The 12,317-nt window shown below is 41.0% G+C and overlaps 1 protein-coding gene and 1 pseudogene across 1 annotated transcript in view; both read left to right on the forward strand.

The window, feature by feature from the left end:
• Window positions 1-12,317, forward strand: part of SPEF2 (sperm flagellar 2) — an 853,267-nt gene that overhangs the window by 88,955 nt on the left and 751,995 nt on the right. The window lies entirely within an intron of this gene.
• LOC134951519 (5S ribosomal RNA) lies at window positions 3,303-3,422 on the forward strand (annotated as a pseudogene).

A 12,317-nucleotide genomic window follows, 5' to 3' on the forward strand; every position in this document is an offset into this window, starting at 1 on the left:
TTTTTCTCACACGTTGTTTTTGGTAATACTTGCCCGCAGCTGCCCTGCATAAGTCGATACCAAACAGACAGTATGTTCCGAACCATTGAACGCACCAGCAGAAGGAGTAATGCATGCCACAAAATTTTTAATGAAACAAGCCAGCTAGAAAACGTACCCGATACCGACACACTTGACGAAATGTTCTGGAGTATGGAAAGGCTACTAATTAAAGAAGTGAAGGCATGGTGGGATGTCAAAGGGCTTGAACATTACATTAGCGTGGACCGGGTACCCAGGGGCCTTAGAATTATGAAACAGCCCACTTTTGGGACCGAGAACCCTAATTTTATGAAGGAATGGGACAATATACTCCACGATTGTTCAGTCAAATTGATGAAGATCTTAGTGACAGAAAAGAAACGCATTTATTTCAAATCTAGAATCAGAAATCAAAGAGACTGAAACTAGATTGGAGGTATTCAAAGACAAGGAGGACTTTAAGATCAACGAAAAGGTGCTAAATAAGAAACTTGAACATATTGAAGATGAGGTTATCAGGAATAAAAATAAGAAATTTTTACGGGGCAAGCAAGATTATGAGAACAACAGAATCAAGAATTGGAGCAGGTTCATCAAAGGAGATAAGCCAGAACCCAAACCTAGAAGGGAATATTGGCAGTCCACATATAGGAGTGGAATGGAGAATGGGAGGAATTACCCGCAGAGAAGATAGAACATGGAGACCAGCAATAGATTTTCCACACTGCAAAGATTGAATTCCACAAACGAGGAGGCTTTTTTATCACCAGGCCCAGATACACGTCCCAAAACTACGGCAAGAAATATTACGAAGAAAAGGGTCACGAATGCAACACCCGTGAAAAGAAGACTGGCCGCAGAAGAAGAGGATGTCGAGGGGGCAGGAGGAATGTACACCTACAAAAACAAAAGGAGACACCTGCAGTAGGTGAGGCATCTAATGGAATATTTAATCTATCAAGTCACACATTATCAGAGTATGAAACAGCAGTATTGAGCAAAGGGCTTTCTTATGCACCCACCAAAGGAATGAACAGATTTGACGTTTTTATCGATCTAAACAAATTTGTAAGGAAACTGACTCTCAAGAGGCATTTTCTTAAAAAAGAAAATGCAGTGATCCGTAACTATGAACAATCAAAATCAGGATTGAAACCAGTTTCGAAATTCTACCCTCTGGAATCTAAGGGTCATAACGTGGGCATTTTTTATGATTTGGTAAAGAAGGACCGATGTGACATTGAAATTGAACCCATCAAAGAGAAGAATCTGACAAATAGAGAAATAAAAGCCATTAAGGATTTGCAGGCCAACAACAATATCGTTATAAAATCTGCTGACAAAGGGGGTGGGGGGGTTGGTAATCATGGACCGGGAGGCCTATGTAGCAGAGGCTAATAGACTATTGGGCGACAGAACTTCATATATGCCACTCCCGACTGATCCAAAGGAAGGTTTCGTGGAAGAACTAAGAACTGTAGTCCTGAAAGCTTTCAGATGTGAGATTTTAACTAAAGATGAGTACCAATACCTTTTTAATTCCAACCCCACTACCCCCATTTTTTACTTTTTACCTAAGGTACATAAGTCCATGGTTAACCCACCAGGGAGACCCATTGTGGCAGGGATTAACTCATTAACATCACATTTGTCAGAATATGTGGACTTGTTTCTAAGAAAACATGTGGTAAACCTACCGGCATACCTCAAAGACACCACATCGGTCCTTAACTTGATGGAATCATTCGAGTGGAAAGAAACTTATAGATGGATTACAATTGATGCACAGTCACTTTATACATGTATAGAACATGAGAAGGGGTTGAGGCTTGCAATGGATTTCTGAGCCAAGATGCAGATATCACGGAGGGAACACAGACTGTTTTTATGCGAAATAATGTACTTTATTCTGAAACGTAACTATTTTAAATTTTTGGATGTATATTTCTTGCAAATCTGTGGCACAGCCATGGGCACGATTTTCGCGCCCAGTTTCGCAAATCTTTTTATCTGACATTGGGAAAAGGAGTACATTTTTAATGACCACCCATTTCAACAAAACATCGCTTTTTATAAACGCTACATAGACGATATTTTAATTGTATGGGATGGTGACAAGACGAGTTTTAATGAATTTTTTACAAATTTATCTAATAACTCGATGAATCTCCGTTTTACCGCCAATGAAAACACTAAAGAGATTGAGTTTCTGGATCTGGTACTGTCACATGAGGGTAATGAAGTGATCTCCAAGAATTTTATCAAAGAAGTAGATATGTACAGCTACGTCCACTATAAAAGTAATCACAGTCAACAATGGAAGAACAATATCCCTTTTTCTCAGTTTACCAGAATTTCCCGAAACTATAAAAACCCTGAGGACCGGGATCAACAATTACAAGTGTACACTGAACGATTCAAGGAAAAAGGCTATCCTAATCATCTTCTGGGAGAAGCGAATTACAAAGCTAAGAATCTGGAGAGGCAACAACTTTTGAGGTACAAAACGAAGGAAAAGGAGGAGGATGTAGTGAGATTCATTACCACCTACAGTAGACATGGTAACCTCATCAAGAAAACTCTAAAAAGGCATTGGAACATCCTCCTAATGGATCCCGTTCTTAAGGACTATCTTCCTAAAGATCCGTTGGTGGTATTCAGGAAATCACAGAATCTCAAAGACCAGGTGGCACCAAGCATGCTGAGGAAGAAGGAAATCATGCCGGGGATGCCTAAATGTGTTGGATGCTACAAGTGTGGTCGCTGCAATGTGTGTCGTTATCTGCACCCTAACAGGAAGACTTTTAAAAATACAGATGGGTCCAGAGAGTACAAGATCAAGGGGTTCATTAATTGTAACATGGTCTCGTTGATTTACATGCTGGAATGCTCATGTGGAATGAAATATATAGGAAAAACCAAGAGACCCCTGAAGATCCGTATCCAGGAGCATATAAGGAATATTAAAAACAAAGTACTAGCCCACGCGGTTTCTAAACATTTCCACATGTGCCACAATTCAGAGCCTGAGGAACTGACTTTCAAAGGCATCGAACTTGTCTCACTGGGCGAGAGAGGTGGAGACCATGGCAACCTCCTATCCAAGAGGGAGATGTACTAGATTTTTTAATTGAACACTCTGCATCCTGATGGCTTCAACGAGGGCTATGAAATAGCCCCGTTTTTATGACGTAAGCACATTGCACTTTTTACCATCTCACCAGGGTGACCCACTTTACTCTGTCCGCCGTCTCACCTTGCAGACCCCTATATTATACCACTAGTACAGCCATACCACACTGGAAATGCCCAATTCCGCCCGATCTTGGAAGCCAAGCAGTGTTTGGGCCCGGCCAGTACATAGATGGGGAACCATCATAGAAGACCAGGTGCTGTAGGCTGGAATATGGGATGCGAGAGTGTTACAATGTCTTCCCCGTGGGGATTCTGGTGTCTAGGAGGCTATACAAATGAGCTTTGAACATATGCAGTCTCTTAAACTGTCCTAAAGTAACTCACTTCCTGGCATTCTTTATTAAACTTTTACTGCTATTACTCTCTAGCCCCTCTGTTTCTCTTATTTGTGTCCGTCTTCGTTATAAGGGGCACATATTTACTTGTTTATGCAAAAATCTTTTCATATGTATATGTTTTAAAAAAAAAGTATTTACATATATTTTTTATGAATTTATGATATTTTTTGTATGTATATATGTTTTTGTATACCTTACATCCATATACACCTATTTTCAGCTTATATCTTATGTTTGTGGGTCTAAGGCTATTTATATACCAGACACCATCTATTTTGAGGGAATATCCTATATGGAAATTATAATTAATAATGATGTAAGGCAATTTATTCATCTGGAACCTTTGTATGACCCTGCTCCTATCTCCATTTCTTCTTTTTATGTGATTCCCATTGAGGAATATCCCACCAAAGATGGCCACTGGGACTATGTGTAATAAGTGTCTGCAAGCAGCATGCTGCAGGAAAATGGATGTCCACTCCATAATATCATCTGATGCGATTAAGGAAGAGACATAAACATGATCACCTACAGAACTACCCTTTATTAATGAAATCAGTTCCGGAGAATGTGGTGCAGACATAAAAGAACTAAAAGAACTTAATGAAATACATGCTGACCCTGTATTGAACATTAGATGTGGCTCGCGGGCGCATGCGATGTGGGTTCGGGACGACCATACCCCGAGCATGCGCAATGGACGAAAACACGGTGACAGTGATTATGTGAAGATCCGGACGCCACTCGCGGGCGCATGCGCCGTGGGTCCGGGACGTCCACACCCGGCGCATGCGCGGTAACAGAGCCATGACGCCGGAAGTGGGGCGAACGTGATGTCACCCACTGTCCGGACAGGAAGTCCGGCTAAGCAATGTTCAGGGAGCTTTTTAAAGCTTCCCGTAGCTCAAATCAGAAACACACTATAGCGGTTCTGCATAGCTCAATACAAGGAGTAGAATGAACATGTTATAACCTCCTTTTAGAAAGTATTTTAGTATGTTAATTTCTGGTGCTCCTAATTGACAGGAAGTGATGTAATGATCACTTCCTCATTAAGGTGTGTATATATACCTGTGCTGTCCCACTTGTCCACTACCCCTTGAGGAAGTCCAGATGGGACGAAACGCGTTGGAGATACCTATCTTCTCTTAAGTTAAGATATTGATTTCTTACCTAAAGTTGGTCTTATTAATCTATATTATATCACTTTTAAATTGAGTCCTCGTATGCTATACCATGTACATTTTTTAACAGTATATTTTACATGTTGGAGTTATTTTTGTATTCACCTTTTCTATCTCTGATTATACAATTTTTATTTTTTTTTAGTATTTTTTAGTATTTTTTGTGGTTTTTTGTTATATCTTTTATTGGTGCAAATTTTATTGTGAGTAAATACATTTTTTATTAGTACCTCCCACTTTAATATTTATTGACACCATTGGTCGCTCTAAAGCATCTTATTTACCATTTCTGATATATATATAATTCCTAACAAATTGTGATAGCAGGAGAATGTGTTTGTATATATATATATATATATATATATATATATGAGTATATGGATATATGTGGATATATGTATATCTTGAGGAGTGAAATAGATAATCATATCATGTGTGGGATCATATTGTTCAGAGTCACGTAAACAATAATCTGGTGGGAATAAGAACATTATTATATATTACCACATTAAGTTATTAATAATACCAGATTTATGTATGATTAATGTGATGGGTTTAACTGGTCATGGGGCGGGAACTCAGATGCAAACAACAGAAACCACATCTCAAGTCCTAGCCATCGCCCACTTCTTGAGCTGACCAATGGTCCCCGGTGCACAGGATATGTCCCAACCCCGAACCAATGGAAGAAGAGCACACAGTGTCTATTGTATTATGTTTTGATCTACTGTATTAAAAGCCTACTGCAGCCTGGCCTCACAACAAGATTCTCAATGCAATCAACCTGATAGCGGAGGACCGGGCCGGGTTGTGCAAGCGAATATTCTCACGTATGTACATTGACTGTAGCCATTTATTCTGTTGTATTGTAGTGCATAATTTGTATTGTTAACCCCTTTTCAGATATATTACTCTGTGGTGTCGGAACCCAGTGATTAACTACAAATCGGTGTTGTGTCCTCTTTTCCCTGCTAAGGTTTTAAAGTGTAATAACTAGGTGTGTACGCGCTGCGGGTACTTTGTACCGTCAGCGCTGCATAAGGTTTAAAGTGTAATAGCATTATTGCATTGAATTGCTGCATAAGGTTTAAAGTGAAATATCATTGCATTGCATTATCAATCAAAGGTTTAAAGTGTATCTCTGGGTGTGTGCGCGCTGTGTGTACTTTGTACCCCCAGTGCGGCGTTTGTACGCTAAGTCCGTACAAGGTACGGGACTCTGTACGCAAATAGCGTAAATGGTACGTAGAGTGAATTAAGTCTAGCGGCCGCAACGGCTCCATGGTAAAAGTGTGTTTAAAGGTATAGCTTTATGTTAAGTTATTGCTGATTAGATGGCATCTGCTCTGCATGGTTTGTAGGGATGCTGGTGGGACCCATAAAAGTAAATACGCAAAGCTATTAAAAAAATAATAATCTGTGAATTTCTATTTTGCCGCCAAATGCGCACACAACACAAGCATACACCTGTACTTTGTATTTGTATACCTGCTCGCATTGTTGCCATAAGTACTGATTACTAGATTCATTTAGACCTGTACGGAGAAATTTGTTGCTATTTAGTTAAAATATAGAATAAATATTAAGAAAGTAAACGTAAAACACAAATACAGTCTGGCCTAGTTAAACAGGTTTATACAGAAAGAAACTGTGTTGTGTTAAGTAAACGATTATAGGTAATATCGCTTACATTTATAGAAGTGTGGAATTTGTACTATTGCGGACGTACGGTTTTTGTACACGTGTCTCGGACAAAGTACGGGACTGCGTACGCAACGTAAAGACATACGCATGGTCGCGTGTTTACTAGTGATGAGCGGATTCGGTTTTACTCGGTTTTACTCGGTTCTCAAAACCGAATCTTATTGGCTATCCAAAACACGTGACATCAGTGAGTCAATAAGATTCGGTTTTGAGAACCGAGTAAAACCGAGTAAAACCGAACCGAACCCACAAACAAACAAAGATTGGCGAACAGTGCTACGAGTATGTTTACCTTCCAATATTGACCCCGCGAAATTCATTACTGATTGTATATTAGACGCAGAAGTACCTCTCACTGATGAGTACACTCAGGAGAATGTACGACAAATCAATCTGCAATTAGGAGTATATTTCCCTACTGTTGTCAAATGGAATAAAATCTTTTCCATAAGACAAAAAGAAGGTGAAATGGCATCCGAATATTTCCATCGAGCACTGCAGGAAATGGCTAGATACACTGGGGTTGAGGACATTAAGGAAAATGTACATCACAGGGAGGTTGCTGTGTCAGTATTAATGGACGGGTTAAAAGAGACATTAAGAACAAGGGTACAAACCTCTCTACCTAACTGGAGAGGTATCTCGGTGGCTGCATTAAGAGAGTCCGCTATCGAGCACGACCGTAATATCCAGAAAACCAGGGAGGCACAGGGGGAGCGGTTGATGGTGATGAGCATCCAAGCACTGGAAGGAGCACCAACTCGACCAAAACCCCAGGCCCCTGACACATGGAGAAAGCCAAGAGTTTGTTATCTGTGTAAAAGGGAAGGGCATTATGCCAGCAATTGTAACAGCACACAAAAATTCAGACCCCCTAGACAAGAACATGAGCAAAGTTATTAAACACATAATAGGGATTAGGGATTGCATAGGAGAAGTTACGAGCCACACGCAGGGGAAACAAAGAAGCACCCACCAAGGAAGGACTGGCAGACCTCTGAAAATTCTCAGCTGTCCCCCTCACATATTGTAGCTGCCAGCGCACTGCGGGAGGGTCACAATATACAATACGGGTTGGGCCACACCTGTAGTCTGCAGCCAGTGAAGTTGATTGCTAGCCTTAGTAGTGAACCTGAGGTCACAGTTGATGTAGCTGGTAGATCATTACCTTTCCTTGTAGATACAGGGGCGGCCAGGTCAGTGTTAAATTCAACGGTAGGTATGAAAACCACGGGTAAAACAATTTTGGCAATGGGAGTAACAGGAGTAGTACAACACTACCCTTTGAGTACACCTGCGGAGATTACGATAGGGCCTTTGCAGACCAAGCATTCCTTTTTGTTAGCTGCATCGGCTCCGACTAATCTACTGGGGAGAGATCTATTGTGTAAAATGGGGTGTGTCGTATGTTGTACTCCTGAGGGTGTCTTCTTGTATATACCCGAGAATCACGTTCAGGAAGTGCAGGATATGTTAGACACCCCACAAGGGCTAATGTCGCAATCTGCTGGTATAGACAGGTGTCCATCCAAGGTAGAGAAAATGATCTCACAAATACCGGGATCCCTCTGGACCAAAGATGGACAAGACACTGGATTGATGGCTGGGATAGTCCCAGTAGAGATATAACACACATAGAATTTCTTTTGGGGAACAGACCGATTAGGGAATCATTCCCCGTAGTGCCTAATCCAGATGTCAAACTTTGTAAAAAAAATTTTGCCTCTACTAACTTATCAATTACTAAACTCTGTGATTTGTCTTCAAAGTTTCCTCTTCATTTCTTACATTCACTGACAGGATTACAGTTCAAACGTCACATGCCTACTCGGTCTTTTCAGAGTTCTGCCCAAACCCAGTATATCTCACCAGCATAGGGACACCAGTATCAGTGTGCCTGGTCATGCACAAAGGGTGGAGAATGGGAATACTGGTGAAGGTAGACTGTGCATAGATACCGATATACATGATGGTGTGACAGCCTGATGGTGAACGCAAATCTGACAAATTTTCTTTTTATTATTTCCTCTCTCTTCTCACTTTTCAAAGATCACACAACTGATAATACACAACAGTTAAACAGATTTATGTTTCCTACAGAAAGGTCGCTGACCCGGAGAGAACATCGTATCACTGGAGTGTCTGTTCCGGGAAGGCTGAGAGGCAGTACTGTTGAGACGGCACCTGAGCGCGGAGAACAACAAGATCAGAGGCGGTTGTCGCACCAGTTTTCTTTTTCCTTTTTTTTTATTATTTTCTCCATCTCCCACTACCCTCCTTCTCTCCTTCCCTTTCCTCTCCCTTCTTGTTTCCTTTCTCTTCCCTTAACAAGATGGACTTACCCCAAGAGACTGCATTCCGGGTTTTCCTGTTAACCCTGTTGTTGAGCAGAACAGTCTGTTTCGATGAGAGTCCCAGATAGGTCGAGAAAGGATCTGGAATGGGTTCTGGTGGCGAGGACGGATTTGTAGAATTCCAAGAGGAACACATCACTCGAGCAAAGGCGAGTATCAGAAAACGATCTGGTAGTCAGGGAGCTCGGAGGCACTGTGAAAGGTTATTGACTGTGGAAAATTGCATTTGTAAAAATTGTGAGAACATAGTTGAGGATGGGTGCATCCAGAGATGTCAGTCCAGCCTTAATATCAACATGGACCGTCATCCATTGAGTGACTACCACTCACTAGTGGGTAAGGTTTTAAACCAAACAGAATGCTGGGTGTGCTCACTAGTACCTCAAGGTCAGAGCAAGTCAGGATTAGTACCGTACCCTTTAGCAATAGATGAGGTACTCGAATTACGGGGTGGGAGACCGGTGGACAAGAAATTTAATATTTGTAGGCCCCCTAGTTTGAAGCTCCACCAGTACCATGTAGATAGATCCTTGTTATGTTTCAACATTTCCAATTTCTGAAAACCAGGAAATTGGGAGGTGACATGGAATAATCAAACCATGGCCTTTTCGCACAGAGCTGATAAGATACCCATAGACTCTGAACTTGTACGCCAAATAGCCAACAGTGGAAGGTATTTTCGGTATAGGTATACTCGAGGAAGCAAGACCATGTGGGTTGGAGAAGTTTCACCAGGGTACTGTGCTCATATCATACAGCCTGATACTTGTACTGAGCAGATGGGAGAACTAGGGATTGGGTTTTTCACTTGGAAAGTTTGTAATATGGTAATGTCATATTCTGTCCCATATGTTCTCCCCGATGATGCCTATTTCATATGTGGGAGGAAGGCGTACAAGTGGCTTGCCCCGAGCTCAGAAGGATTGTGTTATGTTGGAAGAGTGTTGCCAGAGGTAATGACCATAACCCATGATAAGATGAAAGACGTTCACCGCAGTGCTCAGGCTCCTTATACTCACACTCATTATGAACACATTGTTAAGAGACACCTCATAGATAGGACAGAGCACGTAGCCTCTGATTTGATCCACGAATCCACCGGGATTCAATTCCTTCTCGCATTAGACATCACCCGTACTGCCAGAGGAATTATAAATTATAGGTATATCCATGCGCTAGCGAACTTGATAGATAATATCACTGAGATGTATGACGACACCTTCAGGTATACGGGTAGGGAGTTGCAAGCTTACAAGACAGAACTGATCCAGCATAGGATGGTCCTCAATTATATCACAGCCATGACGGGTGGGTACTGTGTCACTTTGGCAACTCAATATGGTGTGAAGTGCTGCACGTATATTACAAACAGCACTGATGACCCAACCAAGATCATCGATCAAAAGATGGACGATATCTTGCAGTTGAAGTGGGAGTTCCGAAGGAGACACAACCTTACCCTGACTGCTGTGAGTAATGAACTGACCGGCTGGGTCTCATGGTTGAACCCACGAAATTGGTTCTCAGGTTTAGGAGAGTGGGCTCAAAATGTTATTATGAGTGTAGGGAAGTTTCTCCTTTGTATCCTGGGAGTCGTCATTATTTTTGGTTTGATATTTAGGTGTGTTCGAATTCTGATGCTGCGCAAGCACGGCACAAATCTGATGAGTTTAAGGAGCGGGGGCATTGTTACAGCAGCAGATTTAATTTACGACCCATCCATAGAGACAATGTTATGATAAGGATTTCTTTCACCCGTTTTTCCTTTGTCTCCCCTTTTGCCCAGATACACCGATCCGGAAAAGACATCGACTACACCCATGAATGATTACGAAAATGTTATGGGAATGTATTTTAGATATGTGTCTTATCTTCTTTTCTACAACTTTCACTTAGTGACACACATAGTCGACAGGTGATATCCACATATACTAGCACTCACATATGTTCCTCCTCCATGTATCATCAACTAAATGTGCACCCCATTTGTTGGAACAAGAAGCCAAAAAGAGCTCGGTAGTGTTTGTCAGCCCACTTACAGACCCTTAATACGGGATAAGAAGGATTTAATGTATACTTCGCAATACCTCGAAGCTTATCTAGAACATATATGGCACGATGATACATGCCCCTCAGACATGGATTCATACATACATGCTTTTTACTATCCCACTAGGTCATAAATTTCCCACCTACAACTCTTCCCCGATCATCCAAGCTTTAGTATATATTGTATAGGTAATATTTTTTTTCCTGTTTATTGATTAGTTAGTGGCAGTTATTGATGACTGCTAAAGGGTGGACTGTCGAAGTCAGAAAATATTACAAAACACACATTACATACAAACACCACATAGGTGGCCTCCGTGTGCGTGTGTGTTCGGCTGTGCATGCACATATTCGCAAATTGCGTATGGTCGCTCCCGCGGTCCTGCGCGGTTTGAGCGTGGTATGAGTAATTACAGTGGAGTTTGTACTCATAGAAAAGCCACAAAGACATATCATAAATCTAATATATATATTGTATAAATCCCACACTGTCTGCTTTTTCTTCTAAATAGCATGAAGATCAGTCACACATAAATTAAAACTCCCAGAGACTAAAATACAATGGTCTTATGTACACTAAGCTTTGAAATTCTATGAAGAAGGCAAACACCTTTGTTTACTAGGATAGCCGAGTTTCTATTTAAAACAATGAGTACTGGATTGTCATTGTCTCACCTGAAGACAAAAACAAACAAAGAGACAATACCCAGGAACCGAAGCTGTTAGAAAATCAATTAACAATAGCTAACCAAAACACAAAACCAGACATTTAGAAATCTAAGATATTAACATTCATAGTCTAACCTCATGGAGATGTGTGTGTGTGTGTGTGTGTGTGTTTGTTTGTTTGTATATATATATATATATATAATTCCTTACAAATTGTGATAGCAGGAGTATGTGTGTGTGTATATATATGTATATGGATATATGTGGATATATGTATATCTTGAGGATTGAAATAGATAATCATATCATGTGTGGGATCATATTGTTCAGAGTCACGTATACATTAATCTGGTGGGAATAAGAACATGAATATATATTACCACATTAAGTTATTAATAATACCAGATTTATGTATGATTAATGTGATGGGTTTAACTGGTCATGGGGCGGGAACTCAGATGCAAACAACAAAAACCACATCTCAAGTCCTAGCCATCACCCACTTCTTGAGCTGACCAATGGTCCCCGGTGCACAGGATATGTCCCACCCCCGAACCAATGGAAGAAGAGCACACAGTGTCTGTTGTATTATGTTTTGATCTACTGTATAAAAAGCCTGCTGCAGCCTGGCCTGACAACAAGACTCTCAATGCAATCAACCTGATAGCGGCGGACTGGGCCGGGTTGCGCAAGCGAATATTCTCACGTATGTACATTGACTGTAGCCATTTACTCTGTTGTATTGTAGTGCATAATTTGTATTGTTAACCCCCTTTCAGATATATTACTCTGTGGTGTCGGAA

This window comes from Pseudophryne corroboree, chromosome 1 (genome assembly GCF_028390025.1).
Source record: "Pseudophryne corroboree isolate aPseCor3 chromosome 1, aPseCor3.hap2, whole genome shotgun sequence".
Lineage (NCBI taxonomy): Eukaryota > Metazoa > Chordata > Amphibia > Anura > Myobatrachidae > Pseudophryne > Pseudophryne corroboree.